This window comes from Rattus norvegicus, chromosome 1 (genome assembly GCF_036323735.1).
Source record: "Rattus norvegicus strain BN/NHsdMcwi chromosome 1, GRCr8, whole genome shotgun sequence".
In the NCBI taxonomy this organism is placed as follows: domain Eukaryota; kingdom Metazoa; phylum Chordata; class Mammalia; order Rodentia; family Muridae; genus Rattus; species Rattus norvegicus.
The window spans coordinates 203,955,065-203,980,101 of NC_086019.1; the positions used below are offsets into that span (position 1 = coordinate 203,955,065).

Below are 25,037 nucleotides of genomic sequence, written 5' to 3' on the forward strand. Positions count from 1 at the left end.
GTTTTCTCAGTTCAGAGTTATTCACTTAGGAAGCACCAATCAGTGATGTTGGTAGTGATGGTGGTAGTGATGATAGTGATGGTGATCATGATGACAACGGTGGTAGTGGTGGTGGGGATGGTGGTGGTAGTGGTCGTGGGGATGTATGATGGTGGTTATGGTGACATGGGGAAAATGTCTTTTCTATGAGGTGAGTCACCAGGTATGCCCGTTTTCTCTTATGCCCACTAGTTTTAGATTGACTTGACACAATGCAAAGTCATTTGGAAAGGGAGAATTAGAAGATGCCTCCTTAAGATTTGTCTGTAGGCAAGTCTATAAAGCATTTTTAAATTAGTGATCTATGTGGGAGAGCCCACACATTGCATATGGCACCACCCCTGGGCTGTTGGTCTTGGGTTCTATAAGAAGGCAGGCTGAGCAAACCATGAGGAGCAAGCCAGTAAGCAGCACCCCTCTATGGCCTGCCTCCAGGTTCCTGCCTTGTTTGAGCTCCTGTCCTGACTTTCTTAAGTGATAAACTGTGACCCAAAAGTTGTAAGCTGGAACAAAACCTTCCCTCTGCAAGTTGCTTTTGTTGCTGGTGTTATAGCACAGAAAGAGAAATCGTAACGACAACACCTCCCACTACCCTGACATCCATTCTTTCTCCATGATTCCCTGGTATATACACCAAGCTGTCTCACTCTCTAGATACCAAACGTTCTTTCTCAAGGCCACTCCTTCCTCCTTTATGCTGTCTAATTGAATGTGGATGATGAAGTCGACTATCAGCCAATGAGGGATGGCTAAGTTCCCTTTGTGTTAGGGATGAAACCCAAAAGCATCTAACTAGGTGTGCTTGCTTTCCTGCTTTGAATAGATAAACACCCTTCTGTGCTTTGTTGAGATTTCTTGAATAGTGGCTTCTTGATTTGAGAGCCTTATCCTGTTTCCAACAGTGATGATGGTGAGGTTAGGGTCGATGGTGGTGGTGATGGTGGTGGTGGTGATAGCATTCATTCATATTTGACAGTGGCAGTGGAGACCACATTGCTCAGTGCTTATTCACAGTTTCCTGCTTGCCAGATTCTGCTAAGAAGCCCTAAAAGCTGTCAGTACCTAGAAGTGGCCTTCATTCTCCTCCACTAAGTTCCTAGACCTTAGAGATAAACTTTGGAACTTTCAGAGCTAAGACCAGCACGGCTGTAGGCAAGCCAGCCCAGGGCCACTGTGACTGTGTTCTACTTGATATGAAAAGAAACAAGCTTGTTTCCTTGAAAAGAGCCCTGGCCAGGGGAACACGCTGCTATGATGTGCTACAATGTTCACAGTGCTAGAAGGATCTGACTCTCAGAAAGCATGCCTCCCGCAAACCTCAGGGATGTTCTATATGGAACCTCCAGAGAAGTATCACAGCAGAGGGGGCAGCTCTGTAGACAGTACTTCAAGTAAACGCAGCCTCCATGGGGAAGAACAAAATGGCCAATGTGTGAGACCTAGGTGGGCTGGAGGAGTGGGGTGAGAAGAGCTGCCTTGCCCATCCTGCCTGAGAAGCCAGCTTAGCTAGACAAGCGTGTCTTTGGAAGCAGGAGGGTTGAGCACAAACCTATCGGCTCAGGGTGGCTTGGGATGAAGGAGGTGGGGCAGGCAGTAGGAGAACCAGGATAGCCCAGGGTCTCTCATCACCTATGTATGCTGCTAGTCACCCCTCCATCAGATGATGCTTCTCCACTTGGAGTATGGAGAGTTTAGGGTGTGCACCAATATCCCAAAGCTACTGTCTAGTGTTAATCTCTAGAATGTTGGGGTCAATAGGGCATGGGGAAGACACTGTGAGGAGCAATTGAAAAGTCAATGGCTTATTTTTTGGGCAATGCAAACCTCAGGTATGATCTAGGCATGCATTCCCAGGGCTGGGCCTGCCAAACAAGCCACACCCATTCTGTGTTTCTGGGCACTCTGGGCTCAGGAATAGCCTTCCATGGCACCTGTCTTTACAGCTAGAAAAACACTACATTGTGCTAGAATTCATGTACTGACAAACAGTCTCAGGTGACCTACCCACGGGTTTGCCTAGGACTATGTTTATTTTAGCGCTGAAATCTCTTGGGTCTAACTTGATGCCTAGCTACTGGACAACATGGGGCATATCATGACCACTGGCCAGTTGAGTTGTACAGAAAGATGGACTGAAATGGCTGGTGGCCAGAGTTGTAAATCTGCTTTGCCACAGGCTTCTGCCTGCCTGTCCTGTGTGAAGAAGAGCTCTTTGGGATTAACTGTGCCTTATATCAAATGGCTTTAAGCTGTAACAGGCTTATCAATTTTCATTGCAAATTCTGAAATCATTTCATTACACTATGACTGTGTACTGATAAAATATATTCTCTCCTAACCTTCAAGAAACTGTTACTTCCTGACATATTTTATTGCAGTTGGTGCCAAGAGACAGGAGGGAGCTGGTGTCTTCGTGGGTTGGCCAGGGAGGGTGTGGTGAGCCTGGTTCTTGTGAACCAGCCCTGTCCACGTGTCTTTGTCAGCAGCCTGGGCTGAGATCCCAGGAAAGCAGCACATAGGTGCATTGCTGTGAGTTAAAAACGAGCCACTTCACAGGGCAAGCACACCTAATTAGAGCAGCGCATTTGCATGATTACCACAGCAGACAAATGAGGATTTCAGGACGCCAGCATGCACGGTGTCACAACTCTGCCTCCTAAACAGAGGCTGCCATCTAATCTCCTCCGAGGGCACAATGGTGAGAACGTCAGGATTCCTGGGCCACATAAGATCTGTCCTGTCCACCCAGCTTTGTGTAATGATTGTGCGCTGTCCAGGAGTGACCCCTCACAAACACATGCATCCTCAAAACAGCACTCTCTGCTGCTGCCTGCTCCTCAGCTATGCATAGCGTGTGGCTACTGCCAGGTCCCTGATGCCTGTCTGTGTCCTCCCCACAGGGCTCACCTTTCTTGGTCAGCCCACTCTCCACCCAAGAGCGGATAATGCTGTGATCTCCTGCTGCCCATTGGATCCTGAACAGTGGTACTGTGTGACCGTGGTTCCGGGCCCATTCTACTTGAGTTCCAGGGTTGATCACTGTGCTGCCCAGATCCTCACGCTGTCCCCACCCGCTTATCTTAAGGTCACCTCCACCATAATTCATCCATCACAGAGCTGTTCCATTAGAACTGTTGAGTCCATCTGACCTTGTACGGCCTTGAAGGGACACATCTCGGGGGAGGAGATGCTCTTGGGGAAGGTGTGCCTGACTCAGAGTGCTAGAGATGAGTTTCCTCAGAGTAGCTGTCACCGTGGCATCTAAGGCTGTTGTTGCTACAGGGCGGACTAAGGGTAGCAGCCTCAGTTCTGCAGCAACTTGCTTCAAGGATGTCACCATTCAACCATGTCACTGCTCCAGCTCTGAGTGGCCCAGAGTATCAATGACCATCTCCAAAGTGACCATTAGATAACATGGGCTTCTACAAACAGTGGCTCTTCAATGGTCCAAAAAATGAGGCCACTATGGGTCACACTGCGACTAGAGACGTCTCTCCCATTCTCTTCCTAGAAGCAGCATATTGGATATGGCACCAGAGGACCTGTGGAGCCACTTGGAGACCAGAGCCTGAGGGTCCATCTTCTTTGACCAAAGAGGCCAAGACAATCAGGGTTCCAATATCAGGGCCTCCAGTATCAGGGATATACAAGCAGACAATTGCAAGGGCCCTCTTGGGCTTCAGGATGAGGTCAAAGCTAGTGTTACACAGTGTCCTTCGGGGCTCAGAGGGGCCTACACTCACGGCACCAACAGACCAGTGTTCTCACCAGGCTCAGCTCACTCCGCTGTTCAATTTCCTCTCCTGCCCTTGAAGAAGAGAGAAGGTTTTGGACATCTGAAGGCAGGGTTACAGCCATGACAAGGCTGGTAACCACACGTGCATCCTAGTGACTTGGTCCACATCTTATCATTCCAGATGTGATCACCTGGAAGGGAAGCACAGAATCCTCTCTGACCCAGACCTGGGTCATCTCCAGAGTCCACTGGACCTTTGCTTATACCACAGTTCCAGGGCCTGTGCGGCTAGGAGACTTTACAAACTGTGTGCCTTTTCATTATCAATCAGCAAAACTGACTGCTGCCTTTGGCTCTATGGATTTTAGCACGAGTGGATTCTTACACTGCGACATCGTCAGGGAACATAGAAGCTACCAGCAACCTCCGACCTTGCCACATCTCTCCTGAGTCTGCCGTTGTCTTTCATCCCCTACTGTGGCTCCTGTAGGGTGAATTGGAAACAATCAGGTTCTGATCTTCCTCAAGTTGGCAGTTTCCATTTGGTAGGTTCTGTTGTTGTTGTTGTTGTTGTTGTTGTTGTTGTTGTTGTTGTTTATTTCAAACACAGCACTCAAAGAAGAAATTGTCATTTCTGAGTTCTACTGTCCCCTGTCTGGGCTGTTCCAGGGTCATCCTAACGTCCTTCACCATGTAGTGTCTCCAGGCCTGGGCAGAACAGTGACATGAATCAGACAGACAAGCAGGGTTGAATGAGAGTCACTTGGGGTGACAGACCATCCAGAAAGCAAAGGGACACTGTATTAGTGAGTCTTCCTATTGGTCTGAGTCTCCCTGGGTCTCCCATTCCAGCATGGGTCGTGTTCAATGCAACAACATCCCTCAGTTCTGTACACTCACCTCAGTTCCTGGTCTGAATTCATTGGCTCGATGAATCTGCCCAAGCTGGGGCATGAGGTAGGCGAGTACCTGAGAGAAGGGAGGAGGGTTAGCTCGATTGGTCTGCCTGATTTTTTGGCCAAGAAGGAATGGACACACTCAACTGATGTCTGTTCTTCTAGATATGCTAATCAGGAGAGGAGGATTGAGTGGAACGTGCCCTGGTCATGGGGCGCTGAGAAGCAGCTTGCTTAGCTCTTCAGATGTAAGCCACAGAGTAGTCAAGCAGAAATGCAACAAGGACGGGCCTAGCTCATGCTGTCTTGTTTATGCAAAGAGGGATGAGACTTAGGGATGTGCCTGCTCCCTCAGGGACTGCTTTTCCTGGTGCAAGGCTGTTGTGCTGGTGTCTGAAGAAAGCTAGTGGGGTGGGAGAGCTGTGTCAGTCATCTGCCTCTGGTGACAATCCACCCCCACCCCCGCCCCAGGGAGCTTCCTCTAGTGTGGATCCAGCTGCAGCCTCCTGGCCCATCTTCACTCAGCTCATCAGTGGGTCCCTACTTTTGCAGCCATCTGACACTGGTAAACACTGGGTGACCTAATGTGGCCTTGCCTACTTAGTTCTGGATGTGGGCTGCTAGGGCTGCTGTGGAAGGCCTTCGCCTCCTACAAGGGGGTGAGGAGGCTTCTTCCCCATGTGAAAACTGGCAGAGGATGCTGGTTGTGGCTCATGGATCCCTAGTCCACTAGGCAAACCAGCCAGACCAGCCCAGTGAATGGCTGTCGATGGAATAACCACGCCCCATGGAGACAAAGAAGGAAAGGTGGTCTGCTGGTATGGAGAGCACACAGCAGGCTGACCAGGGTGAACCCAGGTATTCCCCTCTTACAGTTACCTTGCTCTCTTTTCTCCTTCCAGAAAGCACTCACCACACTTCCTGGTCCTCTGCCTTTGACCTGCCTGAAGTCTTCCTTATACACAAGCCAAGAGCTCGCTTGCCTCATTCAGGTTTCACAACTGTAGCCAGCATAGTTCTGTGGGACCTGGATCATAGATTCAAGTCTGTAAGTGCATTTACACAGCCCAGGCCTCTCCTGACGAACCTTGAAGGTGGGTTAGCCTCAAGCTCCCGTTCCTGGTGAGCCTGCTCCCTCTGAGTTCCACCGTTCTCTTCCTCTTGAGCTTCAGACATTTGTGTGCCAGCCTCAGAGAATCCCATATTCAGCAGCCCAAAAGGCACAGTTTAAAATCCTGGCGGTGGCCGGCATCCACCTCGCTCAAGCCTTATTTTTATTTCTCCTCTCATGCCCCCTCTTAGGCTACTCTACTCCGAGTCTTTGTGCTGCCATCCCGTGTCCACCTGCACCAATCAATTTCTGCCCAGATCAGACAACAACTATGCCTCACAGCCAGCAATGGGATCCTTAAATTGCTCTTTTCAAATAGAGTTTATGTAGATAGAGGATCTCTTCAGTGTGGAGGACAGCATTGGAGAGAACAGTAACCACCTGGGAACCATCAGGGCAGCGTGAGGCCTTTCCTCACCCAGGGTGACAGGGTCCATCGCAGAAGTGGGCTGTAACCTTACAGTGTCTCCCCTCCTGCCCCCATCTGATCTGAGTCTCTGGGGTATAAAGCAAAGGATGAGCTGCCGCTAGGTCTGATGCTTGTGTGTAACAATCTATTGATCATGTATGATTACACAAACACGCTAGGTCTGATCGCAGGCAAACTATGTAGGTAAGGAGGTGAAAGCCCAGAACGCAGGTAGAGGGGGTCACAGCTGGGGCTGTGAAGTGGCTCTGATGCCCCCTTCCAGGGTCATGCTGATCTCATCTCTTACATCTGGCCTTTCGCATCTTCGAGATTCAAATGCCGAATTCATTTAGAACACAGCCCCTGGCATTAAATATCCGGGCCTTGCAATTACGGGGAGATGATTTTGGGCACTCATAACCAAGTCTGTAGTTTGTTTGAGGTTTAAATGTGACGTGTTAATCACACCCTTCCATATGGCCTAATGGAAGACTGGCATTTTCTTTCTGCCAATGACTGACTAGAACATTCTTTCTGCAGTCTGCAACACTGAAGGCCTTCCCCACCAGGGGCTCTGAGCCACTGTCTCTTCCTCAGATGGTCATGGGTGTCTGCTCCAGAGGCTGTGAGATGATCCGGTCCTGACCACTGTCCTGGTCTGAGCTCAGCCTAGGACCCTTGGCAGCTCCCTCTCCACCAGGAGTCACATCAGCACATGCACAGGCTGCATTGCCACCTCACCCACTCACCAAGCACTTGCATCCAAACCTCCTCAGATAGTCCTCTGCCTTTCCCTAGGCGCCTCTGCCAAGACTTTCTTATAAGCTTTAAGGTAGTTTCTGAGACCTTTACCATTCTCTCCCCATCCCCCTCTCATTTCACATATGCACATGCATGTGTGATGTATGTTTGCATGTTTCTATGTAGATCTGAAGGCAAGCTGTCTTCCCTGATCTTTCTCTACTGTTTATTTACTGAGGCAGAGTTTCTTGCTGAATGTGGGGCTCACCAGTCAGCTAGCCGGCTTGTGCTGGGATCCCTCTCTCTGCTCCCAGCTCATGCAGCTGCCATGCCTGCTCCGTTCTGGGGACCGGAGCACAGGTGAGTTCCTAATTCACATAGCCATCTCCCCAGATGACCCTATCCTTTCAGTCATCTCCCCATCCCGGGCCCCAGGTCTCCATGCACACAGGAACTTCTTCTCCGTGCTCCTTCAGCAAGGAGTCTGTGTCTCTCTTGGATTAGTCCATCTGACTCTTGTCCAGCACTGTCTCATGGGGCAGCTGTGCCCTCTCCTCACAGGTCCTGAGGTCAAAGTCCTTCACTAACCCTCCCCTGTGGCCACTCTGGGGAGGATAAGGGAACGCTGGGTGACCCTTATCTTCATCACTACAGAGGTCACTCTCAATTCCTTCCAGTCATATTCTCAACCTCATTGAACATTAGGCTGATGGCAAGCCTCAGCTCAGTGCCCCAGACTCATATTTGTACATCAAAGACTAGGCCTCAGTGAAATCCTTCACGCCCTGGCGAGATTTTGTTGTTGCTGTGCCGTTGTTTTTTCAGTAAAAGCTGATTTTTTTTCTTTTTACTTCTGGTTTTCTGCATCTGGCCTTTCCAAACTGATGCATTTCCCTGAATTAGCTTGTGAGTCCTCAGCCTTTCAGTAAAGTCAGTCTGGATGCCAATGGGATAGAGGGTGGAAATTTCCAGAATCCCATAACAAAGAGAGGTTCAGTCAACCATAGTGAACCCTGTCTCTCCTCACCCTTGAGTTGTGTTTTGGATGCAATGGGTCAGAATGAAGCTCTCAAGAGGACCAGCACTTCCCTCCTTCAGAGCCTTTCAGAGTGAGTCTGTGTACTAACAAGGAAGCTGGCAGCCGAGGGGCGGAGCCTCCCACTCTACTCTTCCAGTGTTTTCCTTCTTCCTTCCCTGCCTTGTAGTTCCCTGGAGAACACAGCATGCCGCTGGGATTAGCAGAAATCTGAGATGGAGAGCTTGAGATCCAAGACTCACAGAAAGCCACCATTTTGTCATCTAGTAAGGTAAAACCAATTCTCATCAGAAATGAAGCTGCATCTAAGGGTATGACTGGCCTCTAACCTACTGGCTTACTGAAGATGTGACCTTCCCAAGCCTCCCACTTCCTCTATCAGCCTCGTCTTCTGAGCCCTGAGGCTTCCCAACACTGCTGTGGACTCCATGAAGATCTGGCCCCTATGTTCCAGACATTCTTTAACTGGACACACACACACACACACACACACACACACACACACACACACACACACACACAGAGAGAGAGAGAGAGAGAGAGAGAGAGAGAGAGAGAGAGAGAGAGCGCATCTTGTCCAACATTAAATTGGGCTGACTTTGAGGTAAGTTAGCAGGTAGATGACACAGTTACCTGGCATTCTGATACAGATAAAGTTTGTTATAGGCATCTAAAGTGCCCTGGAGTTTGGCACAGTTATGGTCCTGTGAGATGTCACTAATGTCTAGATTCAGAAAAAGTCACAGAAAAAAAGACCTCCTGACCCATTAGCAATAATCCCTATCCTTGCTCCCAGCACCTGAAGACCCCTCTCCACTTACTGTTCCACATACATGGACAGATGGCATGTGGCCCTGTGACCAGCATGCTCCTACAGGGACTATCTCCTGGTTTCAAGGTCCCCCATGTACGACCCTACTCATGTCTATTCCCCTTGTTTACAGACCAGCGCCTCCAGCCTGGACCAACTTTCCTTGATTGATGGATGTGGGGGTGGTCCCTTCCTCTGCTATCCTGATCATCTGCCTGCTGGCCTTTCTTTGGGCCAAGCTCTTTGGAGTGTGGCAAGAAGCAGAGCCGCTAGCCACAGAGCAGCTCGCTCCCCTTCTGGGCAGTCTCCCCATCCAGCAGCCACAGTGGCGGCCTGCATGAGTGCCTGCTTGCTCGATGAGCACTCGTTGCTGACATGCTGCCTTTGAGCACTGTTTATGTTTAATGCTCAGGCTCGAAGCAGCCGGTGGCATCTGTTTCTTAACTGTCCTTTCATGTGAGAATTCACACCATCTGAGAAAGTTCTTGGCTGTGCTGACTATGAGGTAGATCAAGGGGGCTGCTTCTTTTTAATTAAATACTTCCTGAGCTTGAGTGGTTTTGTATTTATAAAGTCAATGACTTGCATGTTTTTTTTTTTTTTAAAAATAAAACCTTAGCATGTTATCCCTAAGATGAACATGAACAGGTGGGATCTTCAAAATAAAATGCCTGCCTTGGGCACTTGAAGGCGTCATGAGGTATGCTGCCACCCCTGCGGCAGACAGTCCCAGGGGATGTTGGCAGGTCCCAGGAGACAGATAGCAGTGGGTCTGGTCCCCTCTGAGCTTGATCAAGGCTACAATTCCACTCTATAACAGCAGTGCTCGGACTGAAGGCTGTTTGATCCATTCTCAGCCTCTTTGGCTGGGCAGGCCTTTTCTGTCTTATTCCAAGGAACAAAGAAATAAAGCCATAGGGTGTGGGTGTTTTTCCTGGGTTACAGCTTTAGACTTCCCTGTAGCAGAGATAGCCCTTATCTGTAATCGGGGGCTAGTCTCATAACCCTGTCCTCATTTGTGTTCTCTCTCTCTCTCTCTCTCTCTCTCTCTCTCTCTCTCTCTCTCTCTCTCTCTCTCTCCCACACACCAACACACACACACCCATACTCTCTCTCTCTATCTCTCTCTATCTCTCTCCCTCTCTCCCACACACACCAACACACACACCCATACTCTCTCTCTCTCTCTCTCTCTCTCTCTCACACACACACACACACACACACACACGCACACACACACAGAGACAGACAGACAGACAGACAGACAGACAGACAGACAGAGTTGGGAGAGTGACAATCCCAGGAGATCCTCTTCCCTCTGACCTTGGCACTGAACATAACTCAGATGGCAGCAGGGCCTATGACTGCATACTGGTGAGTCACGCAACAGGGGGGCCGGGTAGGACCTGTGGAACCCATGGACTGATGGTCATGGCTGCAGGCTTGTGATTCTACCAGCCTATCACCCTGTCCATGCCAGAAATGGGTTAAATCTGTATTGAGACTGGCTCAGGACTTGGACAATGAACTCAGTACTAGGCAGCTGTGTGGCCTTTGCCTACGTGTTACCTCCCACGAGCTCCCTAAGCCTCTAATTTGTGAGTCTGGTCAGTTTTGGAAAATGGACTTCCAACAGTGGCCAGCTGTGCTGAGTGGGACAAAGGGAGGCCATGATTAGAAATCCAGAGTATTTGTCATAGTGACCAGTTGTTAGAACACAAACAAAAGAAGAAGAAAGAAACAGCAAAACAACCGGAGGAGTCCTTCCTTTGTCCGAGAAAGAAGGCTGTTTCCGAGGTGCTCTGTTGTCCACCACTTCTTGATCACAAGGGCAGGGATGCAGTCCCCCCTTTTCTCTGCTCCTGTTGACCTGAGGCAGGCGGAGGACATGTGGATACTTGGCATTTTAAGGACGTGTCACTGCGATGAGACCTACAGAGGAGTTATCTTTAGGTTACGATGATTTGGCTTTGAGCACTCAGCCCTGTAGTAAGGCTCTTGCCCAGAGCGGGACAAGTGGCCAGGATGCCAGACTCTATTTAGTAGAATTCTTGGGAGGGTAGAGGCGGTTGGAATGGAGTGAGCAGTGGGGATGCTGAGGACCAATCAGCACTGACCCATGCCTGACTCTCACCTGCCCGGCATCAGCTCCTCCCTGTGTGGCTGGCCATGATGTCCCTAGGAAAACTCACTTGAGGCTGAGTTACTTGCATGGGTTCAGAGGTCTTTAAACCTTGGTTTCTCCATTCATACAGACTCCTCTGACGCAGGAGATGGGACTTAGCTGCTGGAGAGCCAGCTCTGGGTCACTATGAGAGCTCAAGGCCACAGACAGGCTAGGAGCTACTGAGGACCTGGCTGGGTGGTTTCAAAGCACACAGTAATGCCTCTGATTTCAGGGTGTGAAAAAACCATCTGTGGATGGGGGCAGAGTTCTTATCTGTCACGTGCACCTCAGATCGCAGTGTCACTATCCAAAGGTCTCCTGGGTCCTAGCTCCTACTTGTGAACCCTCCAAGCAAGATATGAACTCATCGTACCACTGTGGGGAAGACTGAGGCATACTGCCCCAAGATACCCCAACAGCAGACCCAATCCCAAAATCATCGCCCTATGAGCTTGGAGATGTAAGCTAGGAACTCCCAGGGCTGGAGAGTAGGCTGGAGGACCGATCACAAGCCCAGTGTGACCAGCAAGCCTGCGTGTAATGTAGACAGCACTGAGCTAAAGGAAGGTGGTGAGAGCGAGGACTGCAGGCGTAAGGACAAAAGAAAACATGTTGGTCTGTTTCCTTCTTGGGTGGAGAACGGTCAGATCTGAGAACCCTAGGTGGTAAAGGGCAGGGTATGGTGTGAACAGGTCTGTCTGCTGGGGATCCTGGACTACAGACTCCAATGTCACCCATAGTTGAAGTCCTTCAACACCCAACGTCCTTTACTCTCACGGGCATTGGCACCATTAAGTTGGGCCAGGCTATGCAGACTGGAGATTCTGATCTGAGAACCCCTGGTCTGGCTTCCTCGAGGACCTGCAGCTGGCTGGTCCTGTCCTGGATTTGTTTTCTATGCAGGCCAAAGCAGTGCATCTGGAACTGATCCGAGAAAGTGTCGGCGTGAGGTGCTGCGGAGAGTCGTTGCCGTTGCCGAGCTTCCCCGATTTCCCTGTCCGTATGTTAATAGCCGATGCTGTGGCAAATCACACGGACTGTTGCAGAACCTTCACTGCTAATCCTGTAAAGACACGCCCTATTGGTAGTTCTCTCTCCTACCTCCTAAGGGCTTTAAGTAGACACTTCCTCTAACGTCTCAGGGTCACAGAAGGAGGCTTAGTGACTCCTTAGCTCCCGAGCATGCACAAATCTCAGCACACAGAGACACGTATCCCAAGAACATGCCTCATTCTCGCTGAGGAGAGAAGAGTAAAGGTTAGTCAAGGCTATCCTGACTTCAGCGATCAGGGGAAGTGCAGCCCCCATGCAAAGTCTCCGGGAGACAATTACATTGAAGCTCAAGTCTGAAATTGAGAGCTGCACTAGCCCTGAACGTAGGTGTCATTCAGCTTTATGGGCCACTGAGTCATCTGCAGGAAGCCTGGGCTGGATTCCTCTTCCCAGCATCCTACTCAAATAACAATTCAGAAGAGGGTTTTCAAAAATATGGATAGATGATGCCGTGCCTGTCATTCAGCAATTCAAACCCAACTGGAGAGGTTATTTTTCATCAAGATATATTTTAACGATTTAGTCAAATTATATGCAGTAAACAAAACGCACATTTAACTAGAACCAGATGAAACCGAACACAAGAACAGATTTGGAAACAGACGATGCTGGCATTGTGCAAGGCAAAAGAAAACAAGTGGAGTAATTACCGTTCATTGAGGGAGATGAGAACGCCTGGGTGTCATCACAGGATGCTGCGGAGACACTATCAGCAGGAGGCCAAGCAACCAGAGCTTCAGCCTCATCTCTCCCTCATCCCTGGCCATGAGCACAGTGGTGTGTCTGTCTTTTGTGGAGGGTGGGGGGGCTGTCTGCTGATTCTGTGGGCTGTGAATAAGGGATGCAGGGCATTCTGTGGGTGTGTATGTATATCTGTGTGTGTTTCTGTGTTGTGGGGAGGGCCTCTCCTCTGCACCAAATGCCATTTGTGTGCATGTGCATTTGTGTGTGTGTACATGTGCATGTGTGTGTGTGTGTGTGTGTGTGTGTGTGTATGTGTGTGCACGCATGCATGTTGGGAAGGGCTCTTCTCAGCACCAAGTGCCACTCTCCTAGAGCGGTGCTGACCTCACAGTGAGGTCTCTGGAGCCAAGGTGTGCCTATTTTTCATGTTGTTCTAAGAGGAAATATGGAGTCAACCCGGGCAGAAAGGCAGGGGGAGGGGGAGGCAACATAAGAAGAGAGGTTGCTTGGAAGAGCTGGCTTGTGCAAATATTCCTTTGCAACTAGTAGTAATTGTTTTACATTTGCAACAAGGGGTAATTTGCAGTAAAGTAGTAATTGACTTTATTGCTGTACAATGTAGGTAGAAAAATGCATGCATTTTGAGAGCTAGTTAGTAACACAGCAAAGACACAGAATACTGCTTTCATCCTGCAAAGCTTGCCCTGCCCTTTAAGGAAAATCTGTTCTCTCAGCCCCAGGTGATCCTTGTCTTTTCAGGCATGAACTAGGGCTTGCTTTTCCTGGTAAAGAACTTTCCGCATCTGGTTCTTTGGATTGTGGACTCTTGGTCTGGCTTGTTTCACTTGGCTCTCAAAACTCACTTTGGTCCTATACGTGTCAGTATTTGGTCATGTTTGTGGCTGTGTCATATTCCTTGGTCCCAAGTCCTACAACTAGCTTGCCCACTCATCTGCTAAGAGATGCTTAAATTATGCCAAGTTTTACCTGTATACATAAAGCTCTCACAAGCATTCTTGTATAGATCTGTAGAAATAACGTTCTTATTTGTCTTGGGCAAACATCATGTGTATATTTGACTTTTTAAACAAATTAGGAAGTTATTTTCTCAAGTAGCTGCCATTCTGGGCTCCTGCCAATGAGACTAAAGACTCCTATCTGTGCATGCAGCTCTGGCAAAGCCCATGTTGCTTGTTCTTACCTTAGTCTGTTTGTTAGGCTCTAAGTGGCTCAATGCACCTCTCTCCTACAGGTGAATGACACCAACAATGTTCACACACCCATTGGCCTCATATTCACATGCTCCCTGAAGGAGCTGACCTTTGAATGTTTGTACTTCATGGGTTGCATGTCTTCTTACTTTTGAGTGGCATGTTCTTTCATATTCTAAGGACCAGCCTTTTGCTAGGTGTGTGCACTGGAGGACCTTGCCACCTGCTCAGGTACATAGTACTTATTTTTTTTTTTATCGCTGTTCTTATTAGCTTTCCATTCTCTTAACAGTGTCTTTCAAAAACCAAAAACATTTACTTGTAGAAAAGTCTAGATGATCAGTATTTTCCTTTTTAATTCCTCATTCCTGTGATCTCTTTTCCTCTCACCACAGTCTAGCTGGAAGTCTGTCGATGTTCTCCAGCTTTGCTTCTTTGCTCTTCTCTACTCTTTCCCCAGTTTTGACATTGCCAGTACGTTCTCTGGTTGCTCTCTTCTGCTTACCCTAGATTTAGTGTGCCTTTCTATCAAGTGGGGAAAACTGGGCCTGCTGTGGCGAGAGCCTCCTTTTCTAAGGTGAGCCTCTCCTCCCATCTCATCCGCTTGCCTCCTCCCTTCTCCCCTCTGCCATGCCTGTGAGGCCTGTACTGCTTGCTCATTGCTCCCTCCCCAGTTCTCTGAGCCTTCTCCTTTCTGATCCACAGATCTGATAACCTTAATTGTCTGATAGTCAAGATTTTGAATTCCTTATTCTGCCAGTACAAAAACCAAGATACCAGAGAACCCCTTGAACTACCCTTTGGTTTGTTTGTTTGTTTGTTTGTTTGTTTGTTTAGTTACTGTTCAGTTCCAGAATTTCTATCTCATCCTTTCTTTTGATTTTTGTATCTTTCCTGAGATTCTCTCACTGGGGAGACACTGCTGGCCTCTCTTAGTTCTTTATTTTATGGCTGACTAAAGCCAGACACTTTTGGTTTTATCTAGGAATCCCAACACCTAGGTCTCTTCAGGGACAGTCTCTACTGCTTCCTTCCTGTGTGTGGAAAAACTCTTTTCTCCTTTGCAGATTTCCTGACTTTTGTTGAAAATATGATATTTTAAGTATTAAAGTAGTATAAGTGGGAAAAAGATTCTCTATTTCTTCTGCTGTGGCCATTTCTTCTTGTTTAGGGGTTTCCTTGACTCAGCACTGTGGAATCTACATTCTCTGTGTATCGTGTGCTCATTGAAGGCCCTGCTTGCTGCGCCTGGTTCAGAGGATCACTGGACAGCCATTTCCCTTGAGTCCTGGAACGGGTGAGTTTCCCAGTCTCTGGTAAGGAGCTGTTGGCACGTGCTAGGCATGCTTTCAACACTCAGACAGGGGACTACACCTCAGCTTAGTCTTCACTTGCTGCTTCTATAGAACATGAATGTCGGAGGAGGGTGAGACTTCAGGAACTTGCTTGTCCCGGGTGTCACCCTGCACACATGGCCAGCCATGCTGTTTCTCAGAAATATGTTGGAATTTTTCAAAGTCCCGGCTGTTTTATTCTCTTGCTCTCTAAGTGCCGTGCTCAGCTCTGTTCTTGCTTCCTGTGCTGTTGTCATCCTGGGAAACAGCTGCCTCTGATAGCAGCTCCCATCCTGGAAAGGTGCTAGTTCTGGGTGAATAATAATAATAATAATGATAATAATAATGATAATAATAATATAATAGGAAGAAGAAGAAGAAGGAGAAGGAGAAGGAGAAGAAGGAGAAGAAGAAGAAGAAGAGCCTTGCAAATGCATCTCCAGGCAACTCCCAGGTGGGTTAGGAAACTTCCCACACCACTTCTGCTCCATCTCGTCCAATGGCTCCTGATCTCCATCAGAGAGAGAGGAACTGTTGGTTTTCAAGGCTGCTGAGGAGGTAGGAAGACAGAGAATGGGAAAGGGACACATTAAAACCCTAGAATACTCATTATTTTTTGCAAGATACAGCTGTTTTTCTTATATAATTACTCCCTAGTTAGTAACAATCTTTGGTTAGTCTCAGAGTTCTGAAGGGTTATTTTGACAGCCTCTGCCAGTTCTCCATTCCTTTGTGATAAAGAGCATCTTCAGAGGTCTTCACACTGTCATTCTGATCAGTTTTGATAGACTCTTTCTCCTGCCCCTTTCTAGACATGGTCGCCTTCAATTAGATGGCAAACACTTAGTAGCTCATCCTGTTGGTTGCTGTATGGTTCTGTGACTCCATCATGATGGGGGCGGGGTGATACAGTTCCACAGTGGGGTACAGTCCTTTCAATCCTCTTGACCCAGGCAGGACCTTGGGTTCATATTTTAGCAACTTTGAATCACCTTCTTCCTCCCAAGAGTACAAGTCCCATGTACTTCCTATGGTTCATGATTTTCTCCTATTCCTATGCTGACCAGCTTCAGACACACTTTGTGGGACTTGTTCTCATGTCTATACCTCTCTTCTCCCTGCAGCTTGTTCCCTGTCACTCCTGCATGTGGTTATAGGTTTGGGCGGTCATATTCTATCTCTCAGAAATCCGCTCTTCTTAGCTGACAAGAAATGTAAGCTTTGCATGTTTGTCTGGCTTTTTGACAGCCTCTAATGGAAGGTCATTCTTTGTATGGCAGCACCATGACTGCCTGGCCTGGCTTATGACAGACAGAGAGTAGGTTTGAGGTACGTTCACATGGGTCAGCACAAGTCTGAGGTTGCGCTGTCTTACAGATATAGATCTGAGGGAGGTCTTTGTGGACTGAGCGTCATGCCCACTCCTGCTCTGGGGAAGCCCTGGTTGGTAGAGTCTTGGGGGATAGCCATTAAACTCTGCCTGCTACTCCCTGGTACAGAGACAGCTCGGTACTATGTTCAGTGAGCCTCAACCTCTTCAGTCGTGGCATGTGGAGCCATAGCTGGACCTCCTCTCTTTACCCTGCTTGACCACCTTACACCTTCACTTCCTGAGTCTGAATTCCCAATCCAGCCAGTTGCATCTGAAGCCCCACACATTGTCCTGTTGGGAACTGGCTCGAAGTAGAAGAGTGGCTAGGAAGACCTGGGGGTACCTGGGAAACTGAGCAGAGTTTCCCCAGGAGACAGCCTAGAATTTCCATGGAGACGCTGTTTTCTTTACATGATACCAAGCATGTGGAGAGAAGCCCACTACAGTGACTTTAACAGTCTCCCCTAGAGGTGACCGACTCTACCCTGTTCTAGGAATGTGGAAATGTGGTCTTTGAAGACATCACTGTTAGGGGGGTCCAGAGATGACATCATCCTGGATTGAAGGGTTCTCTGAGCACAGTGATGCATGTGCAGGCAGAGAAAGGAGAGGGAGATAAATGAGACACATGAGACAGAGGCTGAGACCGGAGGACTGCAGCCAAAAGCCAAGGATGATTGTAGACCAAGGGGCTGAAGCAACATAAAGGATAACACACACACACACACACACACACACACACACACACACACACACACACACACACCCTCAGGACAGAGCCTGATTCTGCCTAGACTTTGGTTTAAGACTCTGGGACTCCTGGCAGGTGGGCTGGGCTGATCGCTCATGTCTTGTTCAAAGCCCAGTTGGTCTTTGGTAATTTGCTGTAACAGACTGAGGTGCACACACTTGTTTTGCAGGCAGATGGAGCACTCTGGCATGGTTCCTAACGTTTTGTAGGTCAAATAAACACATCTGCAAGTGCATCTCTCCCCGGTTGCATCCAGTTCCCTGATTTTCTGTGAAAACCTTTTGCAATGTGTCTTAGTTCTGTTGAGGCCAGTTACACCCAGATTGAAAGTCAGGAGATGGGGGTGGGGGGCACTCCTGGGCATAATTGGCAAGGGTCCAGCCAGGCTTCTCCTGGCATTTCAGATTGCCAGGCAACTGCAGAATGTGCTGTGCATATTTCCTGCTTTTGTCTGTACTCTGGGCTGCAGTGGCGGCTGAAAAGGCATTTGTAGTGCTCACGGAGGACCTCTCTCACAGGTGGGCCTGGCTGATCTCTTCCACCTCTGATGAACAATGGAAGCTGAGGTGTGGGTCCCAGGACCTTGAACTTATGGGGACTTGGGCAGTAACTGTCACACTTGCCATCAGACCCATGCTCATCTTGCTACGTAGGCTTTTCTATTCCAACCTGGACACAGTATGTTTTATGGGGTAAAAATCAAACAGAAAGGATCTGCAGAAAGCAAGGAAAGAGGCTGCATGTTTTGCCTAGAAATGGAGTGATTCATTAAAAAAACATAGGACAGATGGAGCCTGCATCCCAGGAGCCTTGGGCAGACCCTGATAGGCCACCACCAAACAGAGGCTGCTTTCTCTTTAAAAATTTAGGGCTGCAGGGCTTCCACCTGTACCTCAGAACAGACAGGCCGAGTACAGCTGAGACCCGAGTGAGGCGTTAGCTGGCAGAAAAACCTGCATCTCTCTGGCAACTCGACTCTCACCAGTACTTTCCTGAGAGCAAGGCATTTGCCCGCAGCACATTCTTCCAGGTACGGTACACACTGAGTGCTGCCTTCCCACCCATCCCCCTTATTCTTCCTGAGGTTTACCATCATGATGAGACTTGCTTAACCACAGATGATGGCAATCCTCTGCCCGCTCCCGAGTTGGCCTCTTCTTACCCTCCCAGGATGCTCTGCGGTGCAACTAGGAAGAAGCCTAGCCTGGGGCCCCACACATAGACATCTATGTGACAGCTGTTTGCTTGCTCACTTGCTTGGAACAACCTGGCCAGGCTTAGAAAGAAAAAGGAAAATATACTTTCCAGGTACAGCTCTGGAAGGCAGGGAACCCCAAGGGGCTACCAGGTTCATCAACCCAGAAGAGTCTGGCATTCTGTACATTTGCCTCTTCACATCAAAGGTTATGTACATCAGTGACATCATCCTTAGAAGATGCTTCTAGAACTTGCAAGATGGTACAGAAAGTAAAGGTACATGCTGTTGAGCCTGACAATCTAAGTTCAATTCATAGAACCCAAAATCCTACACACACACACACACACACACACACACACACCACGCACACACACAGCACACACACAGCACATATACACACACACAGCACATACCCCACACACACCACACACACACACACCACACACACACACAGCACATATACACACACACAGCACATATACACACACACAGCACACACACAGTACATATACACACACACAGCACATACCCCACACACACCACACACACACACACAGCACACCCCACACATACACACCACACACACACCACACATTGTTTAATTAAGAAGATGCTTTCAACCATCCTTACATGTTGAAGCTTCAATCATGTCCATAGGCGTCTCCCCTGTGCTCAAGGGGAGTCACTAGTCTTAATGTTCCATTGCTATGGAGAAACTCCATGACCATGGCAACTCTTATACAAGAAAGCATTTAATTAGAGTCGATTTACATTCAGAGGTTAAGACCATTATCATCATGGCGGGAAGCATGGTGGCACACAGGCATGTGAGCTAGAAAAGCGTTCTAGATATAGATCAACAGGCAGCAGGAAGAGAGAAAGACACTGGGCCTGGCTTGGACTTCTGAAACCCTAAATTTCACCCCCAGTGACACACTTCCTCCAACAAGGCCATACCTCTTAATTGTGCCACTCCCTGGTGACCAAGCATTCAAATCTACGGGAGCCATTCTTACTCAAAACAGCAGTCTTCTCAGGTTCAGTATGGACTCTGCCCTATACTCAAGGGCTAGGAGGACCTTGTCCCAACCAGACTCACCTTACAGGGGTTATGTCCAGGGTTTGTGTGGGACAGCGATCCCTGAAGGGCTTTCCGATCATGCCTGGTACTGAAGGAGGGCAAAGAGTGGTTTATCTCTTCAAAGTTGGTTGATTCCTTCAACTTTATAGAATTCTCTTTTAACATGCAAGGCCGAGTGCTGGCGCTCTATCAGGCCACATGCTGCAATTACTCCAGCAAGTTAGTGCAGCTCCTTCATTTCAGCACTGGTCTCCAGCTGCCCACGCCTTCCAGAGGATTCACTGAGGAGGAGACACTGATGCCCACGTGATGTCTGGGTAGGCATAGTCACTTGCCCTGGCCATAGATCACCATCTATACATGCAGCTCTATTAGAGAGGACTCCTGCACTAGTTAACCATGTCTGTGCACAGCTGAGGGGCCCATGCCTATGGTGGGCAGGAAAGCTGTGGCTTTTACAGTGTCTTCCCAGCATCCTCTCCCTACACCCAGACATGGCCTTGGATATGACCACTCCTAGCTTGCTTATTTAACCTATACTTACTGAGAATGGATCCAGACCAGAGTGTACCTGGGTAGGCAGTGAGATAGACTCCTTTTCTAAGTCACTAGGTGAAGTGGGAACTTCCCTACAGACTCCCCACAGAGCCTGGGCATGTGGGAACTCTTACCACAGAAAAGATACATGACATTGCTTAGTGCCAGAGGTCGAGTTGATAGTACAGGTTATAAAGTGTTCCTGGGAAGGCTATGGTAAACTGCAGGGCTATAGGTGGTCTAGACAGAGCAGGGACACTGAGTTACTGGGACACTCTGGTGTAGTCATGGAGACTCCAACTAGTCCTTCTGCTGGCTGTATGGCCAGGACCTGCCTGCCTTTTTAGAAACTGCCCTCTCTCTCCCAGATGCATCTTGACCTCCTCTACTGAGGAACCCGTCTGTATTTATTACTTTTCTCATCACTTTGACAGAAGCTTTATGGGAGAGGAAGATTTGCTTTGGACCCAGGTTTAGTTCATCCGGACAGGACAGGTGTGGTGATGGGAGCAGCTTGGTCCATGTGGGTAGGAGCAGGAGGCCACTGCTTGTTCACATCACAGAAAATGAAAAGGCTAGAGCTGCAGACCAGAGCCTTCAAAAGGCCAGGCTCTGATGACCTATGTCTGTCCCCTACACCCCTCATCCCCAAAATAGTGGAAACTTTCTGGGGCCCAGGTGTTCAAACGTGGGAATCTTTTGGGTGGCTTCAGACCTAAACCATACACCTTTCCTGATCTCTGTCACCAAGAACCTTCCTCAGGGCTCCTTGAGGGCAGACACAGAGTGGCCCAACCCAGCCAAAAGGGAGAACAAAGGTGCTGAGCTGCATGGCTGCCCAGAGAGAGAAGCTGGACCCACCCCCAGCTGCCCACATTCTATCCTGGCCTCCCTACCCATCTCTTCCTGGTTCCCAAACATGCAGGACGCACCACACATTCTGCATCTGACTTCTAAACAAAACGGAAACAAAGGCACTTCCTTAGGAAGGCTCAACGCCCGATGTTTGTTCTTCTTATTGGAACCCTGGTGAGCCATGGGGCACTCGCTGTTTGTGGGCTTATTAAAAAGAAATGCATGGAAGGAATAATTGCCTGTTCTGTGGTGAGAAATTACCGTCTCTGTTTTATTTATTGCTGTATAGGAAACAAACATAGCATGTAATTTAGTGATTAGAACTTTGCAACTTTCGTTTCGTATAATTGCATGCTTTTATTCAGTAAAGCTATTACTTTGATTTTAAAAAAATCCTTTCTGACCCCTTTCAGGGTCCTCAGAAGCAGAAGGGTCTCACGTGGAGATTTTCAGCAAGCCTGAGAGTGATGACCCTGTCTTTTCACCAGGAATTGTGGGTGGGAGCTGGCAAGGTACTGGTGGAGGAGGGATGCTGGATTTGGCCAGCAATGGTTAACAAGCAGGGAGGGAAGTGGAGTAGCTTCTGCACATCATCCGAATCCTCAAGGGACAGGAGCTTATAAAGTGCTAATGTGGCCACGAAGGGGCTGATGAACAGAGGCTTGTCCTAGGCTGGCCCTGGGTCATCAGCTGCCCTTGGCCTGGAGTGTGGACAGTGACCAGCATCCATCTTTTACAGTGCTAGCCTGGGCCGTCCCATGTGTGGCCCATGACTCCTGTTGCTGCTCCAGGCCCTAGAGTTACTGCCTTACCCCCATATCCTGAGTCTGATGTTCCATGCAGCCCAGCCCATCCTCCCCAAACAGGGTGCAACTCTGTGGCGTCCCGTCGCTCAACAGAAGCATGGCCTCATTTCCCATGGTCCTTTATCACCAAAGCTGGGACAGGCTGTATTGCAAACAGGGAGAGGTCCTGGTCACTGAAACCTGCTCTAAGGTCACTATAAGTGGACAGGGACTCTAAACACCTAGCCTCTGGGTGTTCATATTCTGTTTTGTGAATTTGTGTATTCAATATTTATCCAAATTCCTGAAATTTCCCAAATATGAAAATATATACCTCAAGACAGAAGATTATTGAAGTCCAATGAACTTTGTCCCCCTGTGCTCTGTTGGGGTCCCCTTTCCTCTAACACCTGCCCCTGGAGGGCATGAAAGCTATAGCTAAAGATGTCACCATGTCTTTCTGATCATCCAGCCTTTCTGTCCTGTCTACGTGACAATTCACCTCCAATACGGTCGTTGCAGCTAAAGACTAAACATCCTTCAAGTCCTACGTTGAGACACCACTGCTCTGACCGCCCACCTGACCTTTCCTGGCCCCAGGAAACAACCTGTGAATGAGGAGATAGATGGAAGATCCATGAGCAGGCCACCAGTTCACTAGTCACAGTCCCATCTAGGGCTCATGGGACTAAACAGTCAGGGTTCCTTTGTTGTCAAATGCTGCATGGAGGTTAGATGGATGCTGAGCTGGCCAATAGGACTTTCTTTTCCCTGCAGACTCAGTCCCATCTGGGCTGAGTGGAGCCAATTAACATCCTGATAGGGCTCCAAAGCTGCTGAGTTGCTGGGTTCTGTCCTTTACAGGAATGGAGAAAGCCTGACCCAGGCATGCAGCTTTCTAGGCCACTGCCTGTGACCTGAGACCCCGATCCAGAACCTGGGAGGAGTTCCTATGAGACTGACTTTTGCACCCCACGAGTGACACCACAGCCTGACTCTGAGTCTTTTCATTTGCCCTCTGTTCTTCTCAACTCTGAGATTCTCAACCAAGGTTCATTTGGCTTGCGTTCTGCCTGAGTTATGTTCTAAACACATTCTAAGGAAGAGCCGCGTTTATAGGAACTTGCTGTTCCTTCATCCAATAGATGTTTCTTGGTTTAGGGTGAAAATTGAATCAGGATTCCAAAGCGACTGCACATGGCCAAGTCCTCTTGTGTTGGGCTGACGGTACCATGTGCTTCTGGCAGTGCTGGCTTCACTCCTCATGTTGGCCCAGGTACAGACATTGTGTAGAGTATTTCTCTACAGGGTTCTACTTTCCTACTGCCAGTGTCATTTCAGACACTTCCTTTTCTAGAAAACACTTTGGTCCCAGTACCACATGGCATCAGATGTCTTAGCCCAGGCAAGGATGACAGAGTGGGCAGCTAAGCACAGTGTGTACACAGGTAGATCTGTCCTGGTTAATTTTACGTCAACTTGATTGTCAACTAGAGTCATTTGGGAAGAGGAACTCTCCATGGAGAAAATGCTTCCATAAGATTGTCTAATAGACAAGTCTGTTGATATTTTTCATAATGATTGATGAGGAAACTCCAACCCATTCTGGGCAGTGCCACCCCTGGGAAGGTGGTCCTGGATTGTGTAAGAAAGCAGGATGAATGGGATATGAGAAGCAAGCCAAGAAGTGTTCCTCCAGGGCTTCTGCTTTAGTTCCTGATTCTAGGTTCCTGCACTGGGTTCCTGCCTTACATCCCTCAAGGCTGAACTGTGATATGGGATATAAACTGAAATAAACCTTCTCCTCCTCAAGTTGCTTTTGGTCATGCTGATTTATTAACAACAGAAACTGTCTTAACTATTTCTTCTTTTGCCACTACCATGGCCAAAAATCCGACCAAAGCAACTTAAAGAAGAAATGACCATCATGTGGAGGAGCATGGCAGTAGACAGGCAGGCATGGTGTTGGAACAGTGGCTGAGGGCTGACATTGGATCCACAACCAGGAGGCAGACAAAGAGCTAACTGGCAATGGTGTAGGTGTTTGGAACCTCAAAGCCCCACCCAGCGACACACCTCCTCCAACAAGGTTCCACATTCTAACCCTCCCCAAGCAGTTTCACCAACTGAGGACCGAGTATTCAAAAAGATTATTTTATGGGGCCATTCACATTCAAAACACCACAAAAAAAAAACACCCTGACACATGCACAAACAACACACTTACATGTACATAGCACAGATGTGTATACCACACACACACACAGGCATGCAAGTGACTCGCTCACTGATACACAGACATAGAAGCAATGTCCCACACCCCCATGATGCAATATGCACACCAGGCAGCCTTACACACAGGTTTATACACAACTCCCACAAACAACTGTGTCTTCCCCCAATCCCTTTTCAGTGCTCATCTACCACTAATCTGTTCTCCATTTTCCCTACCTTTCTACTTTAAGAATGACAGGAACATGGAATTATAGCGTGTACAACCTCTTAGAGTTGTCCGTCCTCAGTCATCATAAGTTTGGAGGTACATTAAACTTCCCTGTCAATTACTTTTCATTCTTCATTCATTCATTCATTCGTTCATTCATTCATTCTTGATGTCAACTAGCCTTATGGAAAAAGATAGGTGTGTTGTAGAAAATATTTAACCTCAATCAAGGGTTTCTACCCCACCTTTAATCATTCAGTTGCCAGATTAAAAAAACACAATGTTTATTATTATAATAAGCCTTAGTCAGCACTAGAGCCTACCCTCTATGTTATTATGATCTTTTTCTATTGATATTCCCTAGTTATTACCCATTAGTTCCATCTGGGCTTCTTTCATTTGCCAGACCTCATGGCCATGTATCCATAACTCATCTACCCCAAGATGGCTTCCTCCTCTCTCTACCTTCTTCTGCTTTCTCCTCTTGGTTCTCCTTAGACCCCAAGCCTGGGAACCCTAAACCCCACCTATGTCTCTTCTTCCCAGCTATTGGCTGTCAGCATCTTTATTTAACCAATAGTTTTAAATTAAGGAGCAAAGTTACATTGTACACGTGGATTCTCTCATCCCTGGGAGCAACCAGGACAGTATTTAGCATTACAATACATAGAAGAAGACCAACCCTCGAAGTAGATGAGCTCAGCCTTTCCAGCACTTATCTCACAAAGAATGTCTAGTCAGATCACGTGGCTAAAACTGCTGTAAGCATCCAAGCACAGTTAGGGGA

General features: G+C 48.3%; 1 long non-coding RNA gene across 1 annotated transcript in view; it reads left to right on the forward strand.

Annotated features, from left to right (window-relative positions):
• The first annotated feature begins 15,589 nt into the window (after positions 1 to 15,589).
• LOC134485197 (uncharacterized) overlaps positions 15,590 to 25,037 on the forward strand; it is a 15,090-nt gene continuing 5,642 nt past the window's right edge. Inside the window, exons 1-2 of the long non-coding RNA XR_010063191.1 lie at positions 15,590 to 15,682; positions 18,221 to 25,037. The exon at positions 18,221 to 25,037 is cut by the window's right edge and continues 241 nt beyond it. This is a non-coding gene — a long non-coding RNA (uncharacterized LOC134485197). The remainder of the gene's footprint in view (positions 15,683 to 18,220) is intronic.